This window comes from Podarcis melisellensis (assembly GCF_964234715.1).
Source record: "Podarcis melisellensis genome assembly, chromosome: 8".
NCBI classification, from domain to species: Eukaryota; Metazoa; Chordata; class Lepidosauria; order Squamata; family Lacertidae; genus Podarcis; species Podarcis melisellensis.
The window spans coordinates 16,939,168-16,962,321 of record NC_138540.1 but is presented as its reverse complement, the minus strand read 5'-3'; the positions used below and the strand labels follow the sequence as shown (position 1 = coordinate 16,962,321).

Here is a 23,154-nt window from a genome sequence, read left to right as displayed (position 1 = left end):
AGTTGATTCAAAACCAGTGCCCTCTCCATCCATCATGAAGCATCTGGTGATCTTGCTGTCTGTTCTGGCACTCATGAGCTGTGCAAGGGCCCAGGATTGCGTACCGATATGTACAATGAGTATGTAAGTATGAAAGGGAAAGGAAATTGTTTCAGATGCTTGGTGAGGACATCCTTGTACCTGGAGAGGCATGGCAGACTGGTGTGTAGCAGATCATAAAATCCGAAACAAAGGAAGGCCAGAGTCCCACAAGGAGCACTTAAAAGAGGGTGGAGTCTCAGGAACACATAAATGGGCACCCAGTTGGCCTTCTGGAAATTCCTCAGCAGGGAAAGGGTAGAGAGGCTGTAATGGGATAAGGGGTTGCTTGTGCGTAATCGCCAAACCGCTCCAAGTTGAGTAGTTGGATAAAACTTTCCTTAACTGGACAGCCCTTACTTTGTGGCTGTCTTAATCACTGGCAGAATCTGTCAGTGGGCGTTTCCTGAACTTTTTCCAACATAAAAGCTCCTTGACAGAGAGTCTCCGCCTGGATTCCCTGCATGACAGCTTTCTGCGCAGAGTGGGCGTCCCAAGGGGAGGTCCTGAGCTCTCTCCACTGGTCTCGCTGGAAGCGTTCCTGAGCCTTCCCTCCGACACCTCCTCCTTCCTTCCTTCCTCAGCGGAAGCTCTCCCTCTTTCCCTGCTGGTTCCCTCCCTAGCATCCGGGAGCCTCTCCACCCCCCTGAGCTCCGATGGCAGTTCCCTGACAGAGGCTCTCCTGGTTTTAAAGCTAAGGAAAGGGAGATAGTGGGGATTTGTGAAGTCCCAGGAACATTCCTTGTTTATGACGTAGGTGTGCTCAAAGGAGGAAGCTATTCTCCATTCTCTATTATTATCATTATGGTTACTGTTATTAGTGTGCTCCATGCTCCCTAACCTGGTACCCTTCAGATTCTTTGGATGCTACAACACCTCTGACTGTTGGCCAAGTTGGCTGGAGCTGTAGTGTGAAACATCTGGAGGGCACTTTGTGCTTTCAGGAAGGCTGGTGTCATTGCACAATCAACCACTCTGCATCAATGAAAGATTGTGGCTAATCCACCTGCAAACCTACTACTTCGAAGGATGTCAATTTCACTGTAAGCCTATGTCCACCTCAAAGGACACTCACTCACTCACTCACTCACTCACTCACTCAATAAATAAATAGTGGGCTTAGATTCCTGGAATCTATTTAGTCATGTCCATTGATGCAAATCCAGACTACTCTGAGGACGACAAAGATGGGATACAGTGCATTCTTGTTTACTAAGTGTCATGAATTCCCCTGAATAATATTTAAGGATAGTTGTTTCTGCTGATATCCAAACAAACATTCCAGGAATCAGAGGCATGGTTGTTGCGGTGGAGGAAGCTGAATAGCTGTTCAATCATTTTAAATATGTACTGGCGTGTCAAGGAGTCTTGATAACAACAGGCATAGGTAATTAAAATGAAGATTAATTGCAAAAAACCCCAGATTCCATCCGAGCAGCAATCACAGCCGTCCAACTCTAAACCAAATATCTCCCTTCTAAGGGTGGGTGGGTGTTTCCTACAGCTGCCGAAATCTTGGGGTACAGGGGGTCAGCTCCCTCCCCTTCTCTGACAATGCTCTTCCATTGTCATTACCTCCCTCTGAACTGCTTTCATTTCTAGTCTCTGTATTTTGTACTTCGCTGGCACACTATAATCCCCAGATTGCAATTAACTCTATCTCTTCCTGCCTGCTTTCTCTAGCTGACTGTAAATCTTCCCTGGGAGCTGGTTCATTCATGACATGGAGATTCATACTCAGATCTTAAGCTACATCTCTTTTTACTTCTAGGCCGGCAGAATGTTATTGTGGTAAACCCCGTAGGGTGAAACACAATGAAGAGCATCTGAGCATAGGAGGTTGGTTTGAACTGGAAGATTCTTGGGGATGGAGCAAAAGGATGATGAGCTTTTTATATAGTCTCTGTGCTTTGGCAGCTTTCCTTTCTCCTCCAATGAATTATTTAAAAGTCCTTCTTCACTGAGAAATGAGATCCGCACCATTTATGGTCTTGATCATAGTTCGCTAACATCTTGTCTTGAGGCCACATGGTAGAGCAGGGAAAAGTTTTTCAGGCATTACACATAAACTAAGGCCAACCACACACATCAATCCATTCCATGGGCTTCAGCAGAATTGTCCTTTCAAGTGTGATTTGGGCAGTGAGAGGGACACCTAGGCTGGCAACTTCCTGGTCAAGATGGCTTTCTGTTTGGCTGTTCTGTCTAACAAAGAAGTATCCATGATGGGAAGTTTCCGACCTGCTGAATGTCTGTCTTTTGCTCAGATATTCAACAAGGTGAATACTGCTCAAAGAAGATGAGAAGGCAATCAATAGAGGACTCAGGAGGAGGTTGTGGGAGGGCAAAAAGGATGAGCAGAGACCCGAGAAGCATATAGTCATATCCAACTGATTTATATTCTGAATAGAGCCACTGGAATTAATGTAAACCATTTTCTTTCATTTCAATGGGCCTACTTGAACTGGCACTAACATTGTGTACAGGTAAACAACACAGTTTAGCCTTGAGAAAGGAAGAACGAAAGGGAGAGGAGAGTACTCTTTATATGCATGGAGGGCTGTCAGTTGGAAGATGGTAAAGAATCATGCTTTGCTGCCCCAGAGGAGAGGAGTGGATCTTACAGCTTAAGTTATAAGAGGGCAAATTTTGGTAGAACTTTAGGAGGCTATTTCTGATGGTGAAATTTGTGTTGTTTTTGGCAGTGAGAGAGACAGATGCAGAGGCGGCTATGGCTGAAGAAAACTGAGAAGCAGATTGCAATCAACCCAGATGCTCAGCAGGTTCACCAAAAGATCTCAAAGGCACACCTTCACTGCATGATACCTCCACTCCATTCCTGTCTTCTGTTAGCCCTGAACCCTGATTTCATGGGCAGTCACCCCAGTTGCCTCAAGGAACCTGTCAAAATTCAGCAATTGCAAATAAATTGTGGGCTTCAAGCCTGTTTGGTGTCTTGAATGTGAACCTACAAGATGTTTACACAGAGGTGCCCCCACATACTGGGCCCTCCAACACACTCTGAAAAGAAGAAACAGCTCTGCAAAACATTTGCATATAGTCCATGTCATATTCAAAGTGGTGTCCCCTTTTTAGTTAAATTGTTGGGCCCAAAAATTTACCCGTGTCCTTCCACGCAAGTGAAACATTTCTCCAGAATTTAATCTCCTAGGAGAAGAGGGTAACCTGTTGAATTTCTCCCAGACACACACATCTGTTAAAATCACCAAGAGATCCCAATTAGACATGTATACAGTTTTACATTAATCTAAATATACTGTGAGTTCTCACTGAGTGCCCAGTCTTTAGCTTCTGGTATAGTGATTAACAGCGGTGGACTCGTTTTTTTTTAAGAATAATTTTTTATTAACCGACCAATCACATCAAATCAAACCAAATTACATAAATTCCAAATTACACAGCCGAATTTTAAATTTTTGTTGGGGGTACCCATATTTCAAGTTCCGAAGGGGATCCAATCAACTTCTTGCTTCTTACTGCTGTTTTAATGGCCACAAATCTAACCTTATGTTGTTCACAGTACTATCCAGTCCTTTCTTATTGTTTTTCCACATCTCTTGTTGTTATTTTCATATATGTTTCCTTTCTCTTTGTGACCTCTGATAGTCTCCACAAGCTGGTTAGAACAGTTTGTAATCCTGCGTGGATATTTTTTTTTATTATCCAGTAGCCATATCCAGACGTTTTCCATATAACATCACTTCCATACATCAAAACAGTCTTACCGTCATTAATCTTCACCAATCTGCCTCCTTTCTCAAAACCTCTGAGAAGATTCACCAGGAATGCAGTCTTAAAACAAGTCCGTTCTTCCTCCTAGCTATAAATCCTTTGGCAAGACGGCGACTCCGAATTAATTGCTGCGCCATTCCAAAAGCTCTTATTGCTTCTCGATCTCCATAAAGCATACTTTTGGTTAAAGTTTATCTCCACACAGACCTTAATCATCCTGCTTGGGTCAGTTTAACTGACGATTCTAATGAGGAGGGGTTATTGTAAATCACATAAAAGGAAAGTAAAAAAGGTCCGCCCCCCCATTCAGTCCCATTGTTGTCAACATACCCAGCCTTTGGTGTATCTTCATCGTAAAATATTCCTGTTTCTCCAACCTGTCGTCTTCTTTCACAGAGGTGACTTAAATTAGCAGACTCCACTCCCCTTCTTCACTTGAAATATGTGCATTTGCTTCTTTTGCAATTAATTATTCCAAATTGCTGCAGCTAGTGTGCGATCAGAGACAGCGCCCAGGAGAGCCGAGGTCCACATGGGGGCATTCTGCCTAGGGCCCTCACCCCCTTCTTTCGAATTAGGGGGTGATTTATGGGCACAACAGGCAAGGGCAGTGTTCCCCATTTCCTTGGGCCAACAAGGGAGGCTGCCTACTCCCTTAACAGCCTCTTAATTACCCCGTGTGTGTCAGAGATATGGTATTGTCAGCCATCTTCCAATGTGCCCCTAATGGCCCCCCCAGTCTTTAGTTTCTGAACAGCAGGGGACTTGCCTAAGCCTCATTGAACTGTTGTTACATTTTGCATTTGCTGTTTGGCGTCAGGGAATCCTCTTACACCCACTCACACTTATTGCAGCAGATCACTTCCAGGGAGTATCTGATTGCAGGCACCATGTCTTTTGTATGCTTTAAAAGAGCCCTTCTGAGCACATACAGAGTGCATTTCTATCCATGTATTCTTGAGTAGAATCACAGAATTGTTGAGCTGGAAGGATCCCTGAGGATCAACAAGTTCAAGCCCCTGCAAAGCAGCTTTCCCATATAACGGGAATCAAGCCTGCAACCTTGGCATTACCAGCACCACGCTCTAGACAACTGAGCTAACTAGGCTTGTCTCAACTGTGTTCTGGACGAGATCAAATAGTCAGAAATACTAAAAGAGAAGGGAGCCCATGATGGATGGGAGTTTCTTAAAGGTGAACTATTGAAGGCACAAATAGACACAATCAGGCGCGTCGCTTTGACCCCACAACTGTGGGTGCCTGCAACATTCTGACGTTTCCATGGCATGCGTGTGTGCACGTGTGTTGTCAGCATGTCCCACAGTATGCTGATGTCAATCACACATCCTATGGGCTATGTATGCACCATGTAATAGAACCTTGAGGGATGTCCCCTTCATTTAAAATTTGTGGGTGCTCAGGCACTCAGGACCCCGCATAGTTGGCACCCATGCAAACCATTCCAACAAGAAAAGAAAGTGGAAGGCATCTAATGAAACCCAGGTGGCTGCCTAAGGATCTTCCAGATGAGCTAATTGACTGACTAAACCGAAAGAGAGCTCAGTAATGCTTCCTTGTTATCCTGGGAAAAAGGGATAAGTGGGGTTCTGCAGGATTCTGTCCTAGGCACCTTGTTCAATTTCCTTAGCAATAACTTTCAGGAAGGAATTGAGAGGATGCTAATCAAATTTGCAGGTGACACCAACCTGGGTGTGGTAACTAACACCACAGATGACAGAATTGGGATTCAGTATGATCGTAATAGTTTGAAGAAATGGGCCAAAACTAACAAAATGAGTTTCAATATAAACAAATACAAAGTTCTGCACTTACTGTAGGTAGAAATAAGCAGTTGCACATACGTAAAATTTGGTGGGGGCAGGACTTTGCTTGCCAGTACTACATGTGAAAAGGATCCAGGGGTCTTGGTAGACAACAAGCTAAACATGAGCCAAGAGTGTGATGTAATGGCAAAAAAAGCTAATGCTATTCTAGGCTGCATCAACAGAAGTATAGTGTGCAGTTTAAGGGAAGTAGTAGTACCATTTTATTTCGCCTCGGTCAGACCACACCTGAAGTATTGTGTCTTGTTATGGGTGCCACAGTTTAAGAAGAATATTGATGAGCTGGAATGTGTGCAGAGGAGGGTGACCAAAATAATCAAGGGTCTGGAAACCAGGCCTTATGAGGAACTGTTGAGGGAGTTGGGTATGTTTAGCCTTGATAAGAGAATGACAGGAGATATGCTAGCCATCTTTAAATATCTATTTTTTTATAAATATTTATTGAGATTTTTTGAATACAATGCATAAATAATAAACAACATTACTTATATCCTGACATAGTTTCATCACTTCTTTGAACTCCCTCACGTCTCCCGCTCCTACTTACATCGTTATAAAATTTTTCAAGCAAATTATCATCTTGTTTACAACCTTATATCCGCTCATTTAAATAGAATCTAGCAGTTCTCCAGAAAATTCATATTTTCATTAGTCTCACTTATCATCAAGTTCAAATCTAATTCAGTGGTAGGCAGTTATTTATGATCAAGCATCCTTCTTAACATTCAACCAGATTACAATGTTTTTGTAAATAAATCTTAAATTTCTTCCAGTCTTCTTCAACCCTCTCTTCCCCCAGGTCTCGGATTCTGCCAGACATCTCGGCCAGTTCCATGTAGTCCATCAGCTGCATCTGCCACTCTTCCAGTGTGGGTAGATCTTGAGTTTTCCAGTTCTTAGCAATGAGTATCCTTGCTGCCGTTGTTGCATACATAAAAAATGTTCGGTCCTTCTTTAGCACCTTCTGGCCGACAATACCCAGAAGGAAGGCCTCTGGTTTCTTAGTGAAGGTATACTTAAACTTTAGGGCAAGTCCACCAGAGGTGAAAGAATGTTCCTTCATTTTCTTTACATTTCCAACATTTATTATCAGACAAATGGTATATTTTGGCAAGTTTAACTGGGGTCATGTACCATCTATATATCATTTTCATTACATTTTCCTTCAGAGCATTACATGCAGTGAAGTTCAGCCCGGTGGTCCACAACCTTTCCCAGTCCTCAAACATAATGTTATGCCCGATGTCCTGTGCCCATTTTATCATAGCCGATTTAACCATTTCGTCTTGTGTGTTCCATTTCAACAGCAAGTTATACATTCTTGAAAGTACCTTAGTCTTAGATTATAACAGTTCTGTTTCCAACTTCGATTTCTCCACCTGGAACCCTAACTTTCTGTCATTTTTGAAAACTTCTTTAATCTGAGCATAGTGTAACCAGTCTCGCACTTTATCCTTCATTTTCTCCAAACTCTGCAATTTCCAATTGTCACCATCTTTTTCTAATATTTCCCAATATTTTGGCCATTTGGCCTCCATATTGGGTCTTTTTCGGGCCTTAGCTTCCAGAGGTGAAAGCCACCTCGGAGTTTTGTTTTCCAATAAGTCTTTGTATTTTGTCCAGACATTAAATACTGCTTTTCTGACAATATGGTTCTTAAAGGCCTTATTGATCTTAACCTTGTCATACCATAAGTATGCATGCCAGCCAAAAGCATTGTTAAAACCTTCCAAGTCCAGTACGTCAGTGTCTTCGAGAAGTAGCCATTCTTTTAGCCAGCAGAAAGCTGCGGCTTCATAGTACAACTGTAAGTCCGGCAGGGCAAAGCCCCCTCTTTCTTTCGCATCTGTTAATATCTTAAACAAATTTAGAGATATCTCTCTGCCACTTCCGGAAGCACTCCGTTTTGTCCACAATCTGTAATGTTTGAAATAAAAACAACATCTTTGGCAATACATTCATCTTAATAGCAGCAATTCGGCCTAACAAAGAAAGTTTCAGTCTTGTCCAGCAATCCAAGTCTCTCTTAATTTCAGACCAGCATTTTTCATAATTATCCTTAAATAGACTCAGATTTTTTGCTGTTATAATTTCAAAAAAGGTCTTTGGTAGTCTTCCATCTTTTGTGACGTTTTGCTTTGTGACTTATCCATGTTAGTTGATGCGACCCCGTTCATATCTCCCATCATGATGATGTTGTTATAGTCCAGATAGTCCAGCATGATCTCATGCAACTTCTTATAAAATTCTGATTTCCCTTTGTTTGGGGCATAAATTCCTAATATCAAAATTTTCTCTCCTTGATGTTGTATTTCAATTGCCAAAATTCTTCCATGTTCATCTTTGAATAAAAATTTAGGTGAGAGGCTCTCTCTTGCATATATCACCACTCCTCTCTTCTTAACTATGTCCGAAGATATAAATTCCTGGCCAAGCCTTTTGTTTATTAATACTTTTCTATGGAGCCTAGTCACATGTGTTTCTTGTAAACAAATAATGTCTAATTGTTCCTTTTTTAATATGTGGAAAATTTTCCTCCTTTTTCCGGAATGTTACAGCCATTTATATTCCAACTCAAGAGTTGCAGAGACATCCTGGATAAATCTTATTATTTTCCTTGGGGTGGTGCTTTGTTCTGCGGGTCTTCAGGATCCGAGGGTGCAGGTACCCCTTTCTTTATAAGTCTTCCAAGCCTGAAGGCTGACACAATTTTAAAGTCTTTTTCCTCTAGATTCTAAAACTTGGAAAATTCTTTAGTCAGAAACTCAGCTAAGTTACCTTCATCCACCTCTGGTACTGATCCTATCCTTAAATTGGTCTCCCTGTTCCGAAGTTCTATCATGGAGAGATAGGTCTGATGTTCACCTACTTGTTTACTGAGTGGCCTTACCTCTTTTTCTAACTCTCCCAGTCTTTGGCTGGTATCTTCAGCCAATTTCTGATTTTCCCCTGCAGCCTCCTTCAATTCTCCAATTGCTTGTGTATTCTGTGCAACTTGTCCAGTTAGTTTATTTAAAGTTTCTGTGTTTTGATCAATTTTAGCTGTTTGCTGATCACCTTTCCTGTCCAAAGACTCCAATTTCTCAAGGATTCTCTCTAAAATAGAGCCAGATGCTCCTGAGGCCATATCTCCCAATTGTAATTCCTCAGTTTCTCCCTCCCCTGCCCGTGGCAGAGAGGCAGCTTTTTCCTCAGAAGGCAAAGTAGGCACAGATAACCTGCATGCCTGTGAGGCTGCAGTTAAAGTTGTTAGAGTTGTTTGTCTGGTTCTTGGTCCCCTTCTTTTTGCGCCACTCATTCCAAAGTTATCTGAAAGTCAAGGTCAAGCTGAGTTGTTGCCATGAGAAAGCAACGGCCCAGATGGTAACAGTCAAACAGGAGGCCGGGCAACAGAAAGTAAGACAATGTCACTGTTGTAAATCCCAAATCCTCTAGGGGGAGCATAAAATGTCTTTAGGGAAGAGATCAATTCCAATAAAAATAATAAAGTCTGAATCAATGTCCAAGAACCTTCACTGAAATAGGTTTTAGCAGAGTTAGTTTTTAAAAAGCCACAATATTTCAAGCTGTGCTTACTGGAATTCCATAATGCTACAAGGTAGCAATTCCAAACTCCCTCAAATTGTTTCAAAGTTTAAGTTCAAAGTATCCAAGTTTGAAGTCTGAGTGTTCAGCTGCTCAGGCAGTTCTGACACCTGGGTTTCTTGCTTAAATTGTAATCCACATAGAAGAAGAATATCACAGTCCTAATAGAAATCATAAAATCAGTTGCTTAAAGTCCTTAAATTGATTAAAAGTAATTTCTGTGAGTGCTCAATTGGTTCTGTTAAAAGTTCACTCTTTGCCTCCACTCCTCCAGCTCTTTACTTTGAAGTTCAGTGGCAGCGGAAGACGGACTTTTTTTTTTTTCGTCGCTCCGCTTTCAGCCCAATTCAATGTTTTTCGATCTCAAAATTTGGTAAAGTCCTTATTTACTCACGGGTTGTTGCATTCCAAATCTTAGGTATCAGGAAGAAAGGTCAGCGCTCACCGGCAACAGTAACGCGGCTTCGCCCCGCTGATTGCGCAACGACCCACAGCGCCGCTACCCCCTCCGCGATCCGGAGCCCCTTACGGGGTTCCTTCAACGTTTCGGGGGCTGCTCCTGGCGCCCGCCGGGTCCCAAGAGCACAGGCTTCTGCCGCCTGTGGTTTTCCGAGATGGGTCTCCGCTTCGCCGCAGCGGACGACCCGTTCTCAACGGAGCTACCCTCTCCCGGTTAGAAGAGGGCAGCCATTGCCTTTCGCGCCGCCTCCGGAAGTCCTGCCTTTTCCCCATCTTTAAATATCTAAATGGCTGTCACATTGAGGATGGTGTAAGCTTGTTCTCTCCAGCTCTGGAGGGTAGGTCCAGAACCGATGGCAACATGTTACAAGGAAGCAGATTCTGACTCAACATTAGGAAGTACGTTGTGATGGTTAGAGCAGTTTGACAGTGGAATGGACTCCTTCAAGTGATGATGAAGCCTCCTTCCTTGGAGGGGCTGGAAAAGCATGCAAATGCAGGGCTTTTACGCTCCAACCATCATGCTGAAAACCTCCTATCAGTTGATTGACAGGTGGCATCATGGAACGCCCCATCCTCCATGTCTGCTTCAAGGAGGACAACTCGGTATAAAGTCCTGCAGGAGCTGGGGTGATTGTGCTCCTTGCAGAGTGATCAGGGAGATGAACATGGAATTGAGTGGGAGGAGTGCCCAGTGCAGACAAGGGACACATTAATCACCTGTAGCCCATTAGGTGCTAGGTGTGTCAGGTAGTGCTGAGCTTCCACATGCAATGGGTGGGATGTAATCCATTGGAGCAGACAAATACTACATTTCCTGTTTGCCTAGAGTGGACACAAGCAGGGGATGCTACTCCAGTCAGTTGAACTTCCTGTTACACCTGGTCTCAAGAATCCTCCCTCTGCATGTGACCAGGTAGGTGGACATGACCCTTGCAGACCCCACAAATGGTCCAGTCATGTAGTCAGCTTCTTTTGATGCTGCTCATTTTTGATGCCATTTCTTCTCTTGTATAGCACTGCTGGCTCTCTGCCAGCAGCCCATGAGCCCAGCCTAACAAGGATGTAAGCCACACTGTTTCTGTCACTACAAGCTAAAGCTTGCTTTCAGGGATCTGAGAATTGAACGTGAGTAAACCTTTAATACTTATACGGAAGACTCTTGTGTCTTTATTCTTTTACGAGGGAATCAAAGGGGTCTTACCAGGAATAAACTGCCAGATAGGATTCTTTAACTAAAGAGATTGAAATGAATATGCAACTAGACTCTTGCTGTGTAAAGCGGGAATAAACTCTCTCTCATATCTATCTGTCTGCCTGTCTATCTATCAATTTATTTATCTCTGTATCTATCTATCTATACCTCTGGGACGCAGGTGGTGCTGTGGGTTAAACCACAGAGCCTAGGACTTGCCAATCAGAAGGTCAGTGGTTCAAAGCCCCGCGACGGGGTGAGCTCCCATTGTTCAGTCCCAGCTCCTGCCAACCTAGCAGTTCAAAAGCACATCAAAGTGCAAGTAGATTAATAGGTACCGCTCCGGCGGGAAGGTAAACAGTGTTTCCATGTGCTGCTCTGGTTTGCCAGAAGCAGCTTAGTCATGCTGGCCACATGACCCGGAAGCTGTATGCCAGCTCCCTCGGCCAATAAAGCGAGATGATGGCCGCAACCCCAGAGTCGGCCACGTCTGGACCTTTACCTATCTATATACTCACACACATATGAGAGACTCACTAGTGTGAGTTGGGAAGGATAATATTTAATCAATATATACTCTCCTACTATCCACAAAATTCCCACACAATGAAGGGATCTTTGAAAGGGGCTGTAAAAGAGCTCCAATGCAGGGCTTTGACACTCCAACCATCAGTTGATGACCTCCTGATATAAGTTGATTGACAGGTGGGCAGACACACCACTTGTGGCCAGCATGACTAACCAGCTTCTGGTGCAATGGGACACCGTGACGAGTGTCAGAACACACAGAAATGTCATTTACCTTCCTGCCACAGCTGTACCTATTTATCTACTCTTGCTGGTATGCTTTCAAACTGCTAGGTTCGCAGAAGTTGGGACAGAGCAACAGGTGTTCACCCTGTCACACAGATTCAAACAGCCAAACTTCTGTTTAGCAAGCCAAAGAGGCTCAGTGATTTAGACCACAGCACTACCTGCCACCCTCAGGACAGATACCAATCTATTGGCTATTAAAACAAACCCAGGTGGGGTTTTCTTATGAAGGCATCTTGCGGCTTCTCCAAAAGTGAACATCTTCCCACCCCTGGTGTGCTGTTGTTCATAAAAATGAAGTCTTTATGAATTAATTCTAAAGAATTTCTCATGTGCAGGAAAACTGAGGTCTCTTTCTCAGTGGAAGAAACAGGTTCTAGAAATCAGATGGTGGGTTTTGGCACACCATTAATTAAAACTCTGCAAACAGGAAATAACATTTCCTAATTTACTGAGCAAACAGAACAAAAGCAGCATATAATTTAAGACAGGACTTGCACAGGGCAGCGAGACACGCAAGCAAACATACAGTGGAAAACCTCCCTTAGAACTATGCAGCCAAGCAGACCACGTGCTACCTCCATGGAGATCATATCTGGTTTGTTTCCATTTTTAGTTCAACAAAATGTATATCCCTCTTGATTGTAGTAAAACCTTTAAGGGGGTTACAAATTTATATAATCATTAAAAAGCAGTTTAAAAGAATTAAAAACATTTTTAAACAATTAAGATTAACATTAAAAGAGAATCAAACATATCAGTATCTATTTGTCTAGATAGGCTGGCCTAAGGAATGCAATACCTCCACCACCACCTTTTTGGTTAGCTGACTTTACTCATAACAAAATTAACCCTTAAATAACACACTGAATGATCTCTGCTGCTACATTTCTGACAGTTTCCACAACCACCCACTGGGTGAGCAAGAGGCATGATCACAATTCAAGGAAAACATTTTGTCAGGCAAAAGCAATCAAACTGCGGGGGAAGAGCAAGGCCCATAAGAATCCCAAGAGAGAAGGAGAGAGGTATATAGAGTGCCGCAACCATGGTTTAGACAGTGGGCAATCCAGTGAAGGGGAAGTTGATCTCTGGTCGACCTCCAATTTGGGAGTCTGCGATTTGGGTTGAGAGGTCGAGAGGCCAAGGAGGAATGTCCACACCCGTCCAGACATGAGGACTTCTTTACTTCACTGGCAACGCTCTTCGCTCTTTTGACACAAAACGTATTGGTTTTATATTATTCTTGAATAAATTGGGACTTTCTGCATCAACGTTTTTCAAGTTATTCCTGACCTGTAGGTAAAAAGAGGCAGGTAAGATTTAGCATTTGGAACAGCTGCTTCTCGGAGTAGAAACGGAAAATTGGATCAAGAAACATCCTAATTTGGCACCGAAGCGGGAAATTTCAAAACAGGAAGTCCGCCTTCCGCTTTTTGTAAACAGACTGAAGCAAAAACCTTGTAAGCTAATAGCCTGGAAAGTTGTTTTGTAAAGGTCGAAATTTCCTTCATTTATAACCACTAAAACCCCCTTAGAAGCAGGAGAAAGGGGGGAAAATTTTGACTGTTTAAGCCTGCAGGAGAGGGAGTAAAGGAAAATAAGTTTCCACCGTCTCAAACCTGGGAACGGGGGTCAGAGACAGAAATTGTAGGAGACGTCCATTGACTGTGAATGGAACATTTTGACAGATAGTTTAAAAAGAGAAACAAACTGATTCCAATGTTGCCTTTTGTATCTTAAAGAAACAAAATATTTGAAAATTGAAAGTAACTTTCTTTTATTGGACATGCTTTAAAAAGAAGGACACAAATAGAAATTGTCTCCTCTAGAGGGAGCTTGTCAAATTGTTGCTGCAGTTTACTTGGGGACTTCACAGCTGCGAGATTAAGATCGTGGAAACAGACTGCGACCTTGAATAAAAATGTGTGTGGAAGAAGTCTTGGTGCTTGCTTTTTGCAAGACAAGCGCTTTGTTGGAGCAGCTGCATGAGAAGATGGATTTGATGAATGAGAAGTTGGATTTGATGACTGTTGTAGTCAGGGAATGTGGACAAACAGGGAATACTGACACAGAAATCATACAGGGACCAACTCAGGAAACTGGTTCGACTGAGCAAATGCAAGGGCAGATGATAATGGAGGAGGTTGCGATTGTACCTCAAGCAATACAAATGGAGAGATCCGAGGCCCTGCAGGAGCATAAGCCGCTGTTTTGGAAGATTGAATTTGGAATGGGCCAGAGGGAGTCTGGAGCTGAGGAGGCTCTTAACTTTCGAGGGACTTTGAAATATGCTGTTAAATATTTTTTGGATTATATTGATGACTGTGGGGAGTGGGACTGTGGGGAATGGGCTGGTCTGATGAGGGGAGATGGAGATAATTATGGGCTGAAATCCCTCAGAGACCTACTCCTCAATGGGTATAAACAAGAAGAAGAAGATCTGCAGAAGGGGCATGGAAGAGATTTAAGAGCCTCGGACATAAGACTACCAGGTTGATGGACTAGATGGAATGGACAGTAGGGACTGACATAACCCGAGACCAGGAAGAAGGGACGTTGGATGAAAATTGGAAGAGTTTATAAAGAAAATTTTTTACTTTGGGAACTAGTGTAAAATTAATGAATATTAGGGAAAATGTTGGAATGAAACTGTCTGGCTTTAGTAGAAATGATATAAGGATTTATGTATAAATAAGCATTAAGTTTTAGGTTTTAAGGTATTTTACGGTAAGATAAGGTAAAAATTGAAAAAGATGGAAAGAAATAATGGAAAGGGTTTTCTGAAATTGCTAATTGAATTAGAATACAAAAAAGGGAGGTGTGAGGAGGTCAGGGAAATAAGTAAATGAAAGACAAGACATGGAAAGATTGAAATGTTTTAAATTGTTTTTATTTTTCTGTACTTTGTACTTTGTATTTTGTATTTTGTTTTTTCTTTTCTTTTTCACTTCTGTAATGTTTTTGAAACTTTAATAAGTATTATTTTTTTAAAAAATATATAAATAATTAACAGCCAGAGTCATCTCACGGTTGTGGGAGAGACCACAAAGAATGAAACTATCTCTGATGGGGATAATCTCAATGATAAAGATGAACGTGCTACAAAGAATGTTATTTCTGTTTCAAACAATTCCGATAGCTCATGGAAAAGGACACTTCAAACAATGGCAAAGGGATATATTAAAATTTGTATGGCAGGGCAAGAAACCTAGGATTAAATATAAATTGTTAACAGATGTAAAAGAAAGAGGAAGACTTTCCCTGTCAGACATAAAATTATATTATGAAGCTTCCTGTATCTGTTGGCTTAAAGAATAGATAGGTTTGGAAAATCCAGATATATTGGATTTGGAAGGATCTGATAATAGGTTTGGGTGGCACGCCTATCTGTGGTGTGAGAAGGTGAAAATACACAAATGGTTTCTGAATCATATAGTAAGAAAATCATTATATTTTACATGAGAAAAGTGTAAGAATTTATTGGAAAACAAGACCCTGTGGTGGATATCACCGCTAGAAGTATTAGCAGTTAAAAAATTAAATATGGAAAGAAGATGGTTGACTTATAGTGAGTTGTTTATAGAGGAGGAAAACCAGTTGAAATTTGAGAAATATGAAAATATAAAGCATATGTTTACGGACGTGATCCAATATCAACAAGTAAATGATATATTTAAAAGAGATAAAAAGGTAGGCTTTGGGAAAGAAATCTCCAGAATACAAAAAAGATTTGTTGGAGAATAATGAAAAGGTTCTATCAAAAGTATTTAAATTGCTGTTGGAGTGGGAGACAAAAGATGAAGAAGTGAAATCAATAATGATACATTGGGCAAAAGATGTGGGGCATAATATACAATTTGAGGCATGGCAAAAGTTATGGAAGGTTGGTTTAAAGTTTACAGCGTGCTGTGCGTTAAAGGAAAATTATATGAAAGTGATGCATAGATGGTATTTAATTCCAGTCAAACTTGCAAAAATGTAGCAAAAAATGTTGAATAAGTATTGGAAATGTAAAGATAATGAGGGTACGTTTTTACCTAGGAAGGAATGTGGGATGAATGCTAATTGTCATGCACTGTCCACACAGCACCCCCTGTATGTATGCTTAATAAATGCCAGATATCCTCTGACCCTCTGTGTGATCTTGTGTGTGAGCTTTGTGGAAGGAAAATGGGAGGAAGCCTCAGTTGAATGCATCACCTGGAGGAGACCCCCCTCAACCTGTGATTGGCAGGCACCAAGGAGAGTCCATGTAGTGGCTAGGAGCTGTTGAGCAGCTCTCTTCATGGGCCTCTGCCCCTCTGTTTGGTGACAAGGAAGAAGATAATGTGTTCTCAATTCTGCAGGATTTCCCTGTGTGCAGCAAAGTGGAGACAATGTCCAGCTCGTTCAAGCACCACAAGGCAGGGAACAAAATCATTCCTGGCCCAATTTCTACTAAGGCCATAAAATTTCATTCCATCATTTTTCTATCACTCATTAATTTTACAGTATTTATATATATAAATTTTAAATTTTCCGATCTTCCTCTACCATCTCTTCTCCCTGGTCTCGGATTCTGCCAGTCCTTTCCGTCAATTCCATATAGTCCATCAACCTGGAGATCTTATGTCCGAGGCTCTTAACTCTTTTCCAAGTCCCTTCTGCAGGTCTTCTTCATATTCTTTAATGCTAAAGAGCAGATCTCGAGGAGACTCCAACCTATCAATGCTTTTATACCTTCTCGACAGGTCAGCCAAATTTCCATAGTTAAAGTTAAGGTCCATAAAGTGTTTCAGGACATGTTTCAAGATTCCTCCAAATCCAAAGGCTGCCAGAACTTCAATCTCCTCCTGACCCAAGTCCATGTTCCAAAAGTCAATTAATCCCTGCATAGAGGGATCTTTCCAACTTTCCCTCTCCAGTCCAAGCCGGGCTCCGATCCTCAAAATCTGACTTTTTCTAGATTCAATCATAAAAGGCCTCAACTTATAGTCCTCAATTTGCTTCTGTTAGGCTGAGGATCCCGCTTGTATTACTTTAGGTTCAACAACAACAGCTTTCTCCTTCTCCTCCACAATTTGTCCTGCCAAAGTAGATTCCAGTACCAAGTCCTGAATTATTTCTGTGTTGGTACTCACTTTTTGTCTCAAATTAATAGCTTTTTGTCCGAAGTTAGCAATTTTATTAGTCATATCATCCGTCTTCTTGTGAAGCTGTTCCAGCGAATAACTTATCTTGCACAATGCAGTCATTATGGCTTCACCTGTCAACATTCTTAAATGGTCCAAGGTCAATCCCTAGTTCTCACAATTTCTTATCTTGCAGCTGGAGATTCCCCAGTTCCACTCCTGTAACAGTTTCAAAAGCTCCCTCTAGAGGGAAACAGTCTCCACTTGTATCAATCCTTTCAAGCACAACTCAAGCAATAAAGATAGTTTCAATTTTCAGTTACTTTTCCTCCTTTTTAAACGCAGAAGAGGACAATGGAAACAGTATATTTCTCTTGTTTAGCTAGCTGTCAAATTCGTTCTGTTCACAGTCAATGAACTCTCCCAAAACATCTCTCTTTCTGGCAGCCCGTTTCCTGGTTCAGAGCGGTAGTAATTTAATTTTTCACTCTCTCCTGCAGGCTCGCTAGGTCCAAAATTTTCCCTCTCTTCTCCTGCTTCCAAGGGGGGTTTGATAATTTTAACCGATGGAAATTTAATCCTTTACCAAAGGCTTTCCGAGACTTTAGCTTGTAATGTCTTTGCTTCAATCTATTTACAAAAGAGGAAGGTGGACTTCCTGTTTAAAACCTTCCCGTTTCGGTGCCAAATTAAGGTATTTAAAAATCCAATTTCCCGTTCTACTCACGGGTAGTTGTTTAAAGTCCAATTGTCCACAGGAAAAAGTCAGCGCTCTCCGGCAACAGTGATGCGGCTTCACTCCGTGAAAGAAGCAGTCAATTTGAAGCACCGTGCCACTCACCCCATGTCGCTCCGTTTCCCCAAAACAGGGTTTCCCCGCGAGTAGGGGAGGCGCAAAAGGTGCCAGCCGAATCCCAGGTTCACAAGCTTCTCCCGCCTGTGATTTCAGTGGGTCTCCACCTTCGCCGTGACGGTCAGACCCTGATTTCCACGGAGCAAGTTCCTCCTGATCGGAGGAGCTCCGCCATTGCCGGAGGCACCAACCCGGAAGTTCCTGTTCTATCATATTTTTAACCAGCATTTTGATTTTCCCTTTATTTAACTTAAAAACTTCCACTTGGCCAAAATCATTCAGTCTCTCTACTGATTTTCTACTGTTAAAGGATTTTCTACTGTTAAAACTAAACCATCTGCAAATGCCTTCAGTTTATATGTCCTAGTCCTATATGTCCAGTTTATATGTCCTAGTTCCAATTGTTTCCAAATACACTGAGTATTTCTGACCATGGGATCTCACCTGGTACAGTGGTGAGGGAAATGCACCCTTTGCATGCTCAGAAAGTCAGAGGCCATAAGATTTCTTGGGAACTGGGGAAAAGGAGGTTTCTTGTGACTTTAACTGATGTGTGTGTCTGGGAGAAATTCAACAGGTTACTCTTTTCTCCTAGGAAATTAAATTCTGGAGAAAAGCTTCGCTTGCGTGGAAAGACACGGGTATATTTTTGGGCCCAACAATTTACCTAAAAAGGGGACACCACTTTGAACATGACATGAAGTATATGCAATTCTTTTGCAGAGCTTTTTCCTCTTTTCAGAGTATGTTGGAAGGTGCAGTATGTGGGTGCACCTCTGGATTAACATCTTGTAGGTTCACATTCAAGACACCAAATGACTGGCTTGAAGACCACAATTTATTTGCAATTGCTGAATTTTGACAGGTTCCTTGAGGCAACTGGGGTGACTGCCCATGAAATCAGGGTTCAGGGCTAATGGAAGACATGAATGGAGTGGAGGTATCAAGCAGTGAAGGTGTGCCTTTGAGATCTTTTGGTGAACCTGCTGAGCATCTGGGTTGATTGCAATCTGTTTATCAGTTTTCTTCTAGCCTCCTCTGCATCTGTGAGTAGAAAGTAAAGGGCATGTGATTCATTTCTCTGAAAGATCAGCCCTCAAGAAAACAGGAATCACAGAATTAGAGAGCTGAGAGGGTCTTTGGAAGTCAGTTAGTCTTGTTCCTTTCATTACAAGCATCTCCAACGTGTGGAAGGGGCTAAAAAAGAAGGGGCAGACTTGCTCTCTCACTCCCAAAAACAACACAAATTTCACCATCAGAAATAGCCTCCTAAAGTTCTACCAAAATTTGCCCTCTTATAACTTAAGCTGTAAGATCCACTCCTCTCCTCTGGGGCAGCAAAGCATGATTCTTTACCATCTTCCAACTGACAGCCCTCCATGCATATAAAGAGTGCTCTCCTCTCCCTTTCACTCTTCCTTCCTCAAGGCTAAACTGTGTTGTTTACCTGTATACAATGTTAGTGCCAGTTCAAGTAGGCCCATTGAAATGAAAGAAAATGGCTTACATTAATTCCAGTGCCTCTATTCGGAATATAAATCAGTTGGATATGACTACATGCTTCTCGGGTCTCTGCTCATCCTTATTGCCATCCCACAACCTCCTCCCGAGTCCTCTATTGATTGCCTTCTCATCTTCCTTGAGCAGTATTCACCTTCTTGAATATCTGAGCAAAAGACAGACATTCAGCAGGTCGGAAACTTCCCATCAATTGCAAGTCAGGGGATTATAGTGTGCCAGCGAAGTACAAAATACAGAGACTAGAAATGAAAGCAGTTCAGAGGGAAGAAATGACGACGGAAGAGCATTGTCAGAGTATTAAGAAGGGGAGGGAGCTGACCCCCTGTTCCCCAAGATCTCAGCAGCTGTAGGAAGCACCCACCCACCCTTAGAAGGGAGATATTTGGTTTAGAGATGGACGGCTGTGATTGCTGCTCAGATGGAATCTGGTTTTTTTTTGCAATTAATCTTCTTTTTAATTAACTACGCTCGTTGTTATCAAGACTCCTTGACACGCCAGTACATATTTAAAATGATTGAACAGCTATTCAGCTTCCTCCACCGCAACAACCATGCCTCTGATTCCTGGAATGTTTGTTTGGATATCAGCAGAAACAACTATCCTTAAAAATTATTCAGGGGAATTCATGACACTTAGTAAACAAGAATGCACTGTATCCCGTCTTCGCTATCCTCTGAGTAGTGTAGAATTACATCAATGGACTAAATGGATTCCATGAATCTAAGCCCACTATTTATTTATTTATTTATTTATTTATTTATTTATTGAGTGTCCTTTGAGGTGGACGTAGGCTTACAGTGAAATTGACAGCCATCAAATTAGTAGGTTTGCAGGTGGATTAGCCACAATCTTTCATTGATGCAGAGTGTCCTTCTGAATTAGCACACAGCCAACCAAGCAGGAGTGCAGGAGACCAGCCAGAGCAGAAGGAGACCTCAAGAAAAGAAGGGTGCACAACTGCCAGCAATCAGCCTAATCTCCTGCAGCCCTTAGCCTCAATTCACAGGGGTATCAATGAAAGAGGAAAGAAGGGCCAGGGGATGGCTTAGGGAGTGGGAGAGGGAGTTGGAGAGCAAGGGAGAGAAGGAGATGGCATAAACAGAGAGAAAGGGAACTGCCCCACCCACCAGCATGGGGCACATAGCATACCAGGACTTTGGTGGACTGGATGATATTTCACTGTTTTTGAATGTATTTGCATTGCCCTGCTTTTCAAATTGCTCTCCCTGGGCTCCTTGGGGAAGTTAGGCAGAATAAAAGTGCATATGTGATATCAATTGATTGACAGCTGGGTGTGACTTGCTCAGAATGGCCTGACTGGCCCAGAGGGGATGCCAAATGGGCCGAATTAGGAACTTGTGGTTCACCTCCCTTGACCTGCTCCATATGACATGAAGGACAAGGAAATTTGAGGGAAATCTGTGTCCTGACTTGGGAGTGGTTTCCAGGTCCCAACCCACATATTGGGACCAGAAAAACCTGTTGGCACTTCTGGACAGACATATTGTAGGTTTACATTCAATACACCAAATGGCAGGTTTGAAGGCCATGATTTATTTTCAACTTCAGGGTTCTGGCAGGTCCGCTGAGGCAAAATCTGTAGCACGATACCCTCACTCACAGCTGGTCAACCAGAATATGTGCAGACTCGCCCTCTCATCCCCAAACATCCATCCTTAGGGAATTGGATCTATTGTCTCACTGCCCCCTAGCATTCCATCATAATCACACAGCCCCAATAACTTAACCCCATGTGATCCACTCCTGCCCTTTAGGATTGCAAGAAAGACGTTACTTTCACGCTCCCTGGAGTTTAGGTAAGCAGAAGGGCAACCCAGGCCAGGTCTTTTAAAAAAATATTTTTTATTAACAGGCCAGTCACATCACATTATTCAAATAAGCAGACATTGAAGGAACTTCAAAAAGGTTGTGATGAACTAGGAAAAAATCAACAAGAAGTGAAACAACAGGTCTCGGAACATGAAACAAGACTTCTAGAATTGGAATCAGTGAGATGAACAAGTTAAATCTGTTATGATTGATTGGGCAAGAGATGTGGCTCACAATAGAATGATGGAATATTAGGAGAGGTTATGGAAGAAAGGGGTTAAGTTCACGGCATGTACTGTATTAAAAGAAAATATTATGAAAATGATGTATAGATGGTACTTAACCCTGGTGAAACTAGCAAAAATCTCCCACACTAATGATAACTTACGTTTCAAATGTAAAGAGAAAGAAGGCATTTTTTAAAATATGTGGTGAACGTGTTCCAAGGCGAAAGACTTCTGGGAAAAGATTTATAATGAATTTTTTAAAATGTTGAAAAATACATTTATTAAGAAGCCAGAAGCCTTCCTACTTGGAATAACAGGACTGGAATTGCCGAAGAAGGATGTTAGACTGTTTTTGTATGCCACTACAGAAGCAAGACTTTTATTAGCCAAAAATTGGAAATTGCAAGAAATACCGACAATAGAAGAATGGCAGATGAGGATGATGGACTTTTCGGAGCTGGCTGACCTGACTGGAAGAATCCGCGACCAGAAAGAGGAGGAAACACAAGAAGATTGGAAGAAATTTAAAGAAGATATAGTGAGATATTGTAAGTTAAGATAATTAAGAAATCCCTAGAAGTAACAGATTAGGCTAAGGGACAGAAAAAGATTGATAACAAAGATTATTATCGATTACAATTGGAAGTAAGGTTAAGAAGTTAGTAATGAAAGAAGATACTGATGTTATAAATATGAAATTGGGAACTGCTAAATATGTAATATGATGAATTCCAGATTGGAGGGTGTTGAGGAAGTCTTTTAGCAATGTATATACACCAGGGAATAATAAGAAGAAAAAATTCTTTTATTTTGTGTGTTTTTATTGTTGTTAAGTTTTTATGTTGTGTCAAATGTATTTTTTTCTTTTTTCTTTTTTGTTTTTGTCTATGTGTTATAAGAGAAAACTAATAATTTTTTTGGAGGAAAAAAATAATAATTCGTTTAGGAGGTCCATTCTTAACATGAAACTGTTCTTAACCTGAAGCACCACTTTAGTTAATGGGGCCTCCCGCTGTTGCCGCGCCACCGGAGCACGATTTCTGTTCTTATCCTGAAGCAAAGTTCTTAACCTGAGGTACTATTTCTGGGTTAGCGGAGTCTGTAATCTGAAGCATCTGTAACCTGAAGCATATGTAACCCGAGGTACCACTGTATTAGTTTACCGGAATAGGGTGGATTGAGGAGTAAGTTTCTAAAGACAAATCTGATACAGCATGTTGGCCATCTTACGTGAACAAGAATGGACATGGACTACAACATCCAATGAGTCAGGCTGCACAGTAGAGGGCATCCCTCGGATGTTTTGTGATATTTTCCTTGGTAGTACCACATTGTTGTAGATATTGCTCTCATGGCCTCCACTGGTCTGCGCTTGCTGTGTTCCTCCTGCTTCTCTTTTCAGTTGATTTAAAGCCAGTGCGCTCTCCATCCATCATGAAGCATCTTGTGATCTTGCTGTCTGTTCTGGCACTCATGAGCTGTGGAAGGGCCCAAGGTTGCATACCGATATGTACAAACAGTATGTAAGTATGAAAGGGAAAGGAAATTGTTTCAGATGCCTGGTGAGGACATCCTTGTACCTGGAGAGGCATGGCAGACTGATGTGTAGCAGATCATAAAATCCGAAACAAAGGAAGGCCACAGTCCCACAAGGAGTACTTCAAAGAGGGTGGAGTCTCAGGAACACAAGAATGGGCACCCAGTTGGCCTTCTGGAAATTCCTCAGCAGGGAAAGGGTAGAGAGGCTCTCCTGGTTTTAAAGCTAAGGAAAGGGAAATAGTGGGGATTTGTGAAGTCCCAGGAACATTCCTTGTTTTTGACGTAAGTGTGCTCAAAGCAGGAAGCTATTCACCATTTCTATTATTATCATTATGGTTACTG

At 42.0% G+C, this 23,154-nt stretch overlaps 1 long non-coding RNA gene across 2 annotated transcripts in view; it reads left to right on the top strand.

The window, feature by feature from the left end:
* Positions 1–23,154, top strand: part of LOC309376992 — a 59,044-nt gene that overhangs the window by 2,765 nt on the left and 33,125 nt on the right. For both annotated transcript variants that reach the window (XR_014171336.1, XR_014171337.1), the window contains exon 2: positions 22,676–22,796. This is a non-coding gene — a long non-coding RNA (uncharacterized lncRNA). The remainder of the gene's footprint in view (positions 1–22,675; positions 22,797–23,154) is intronic.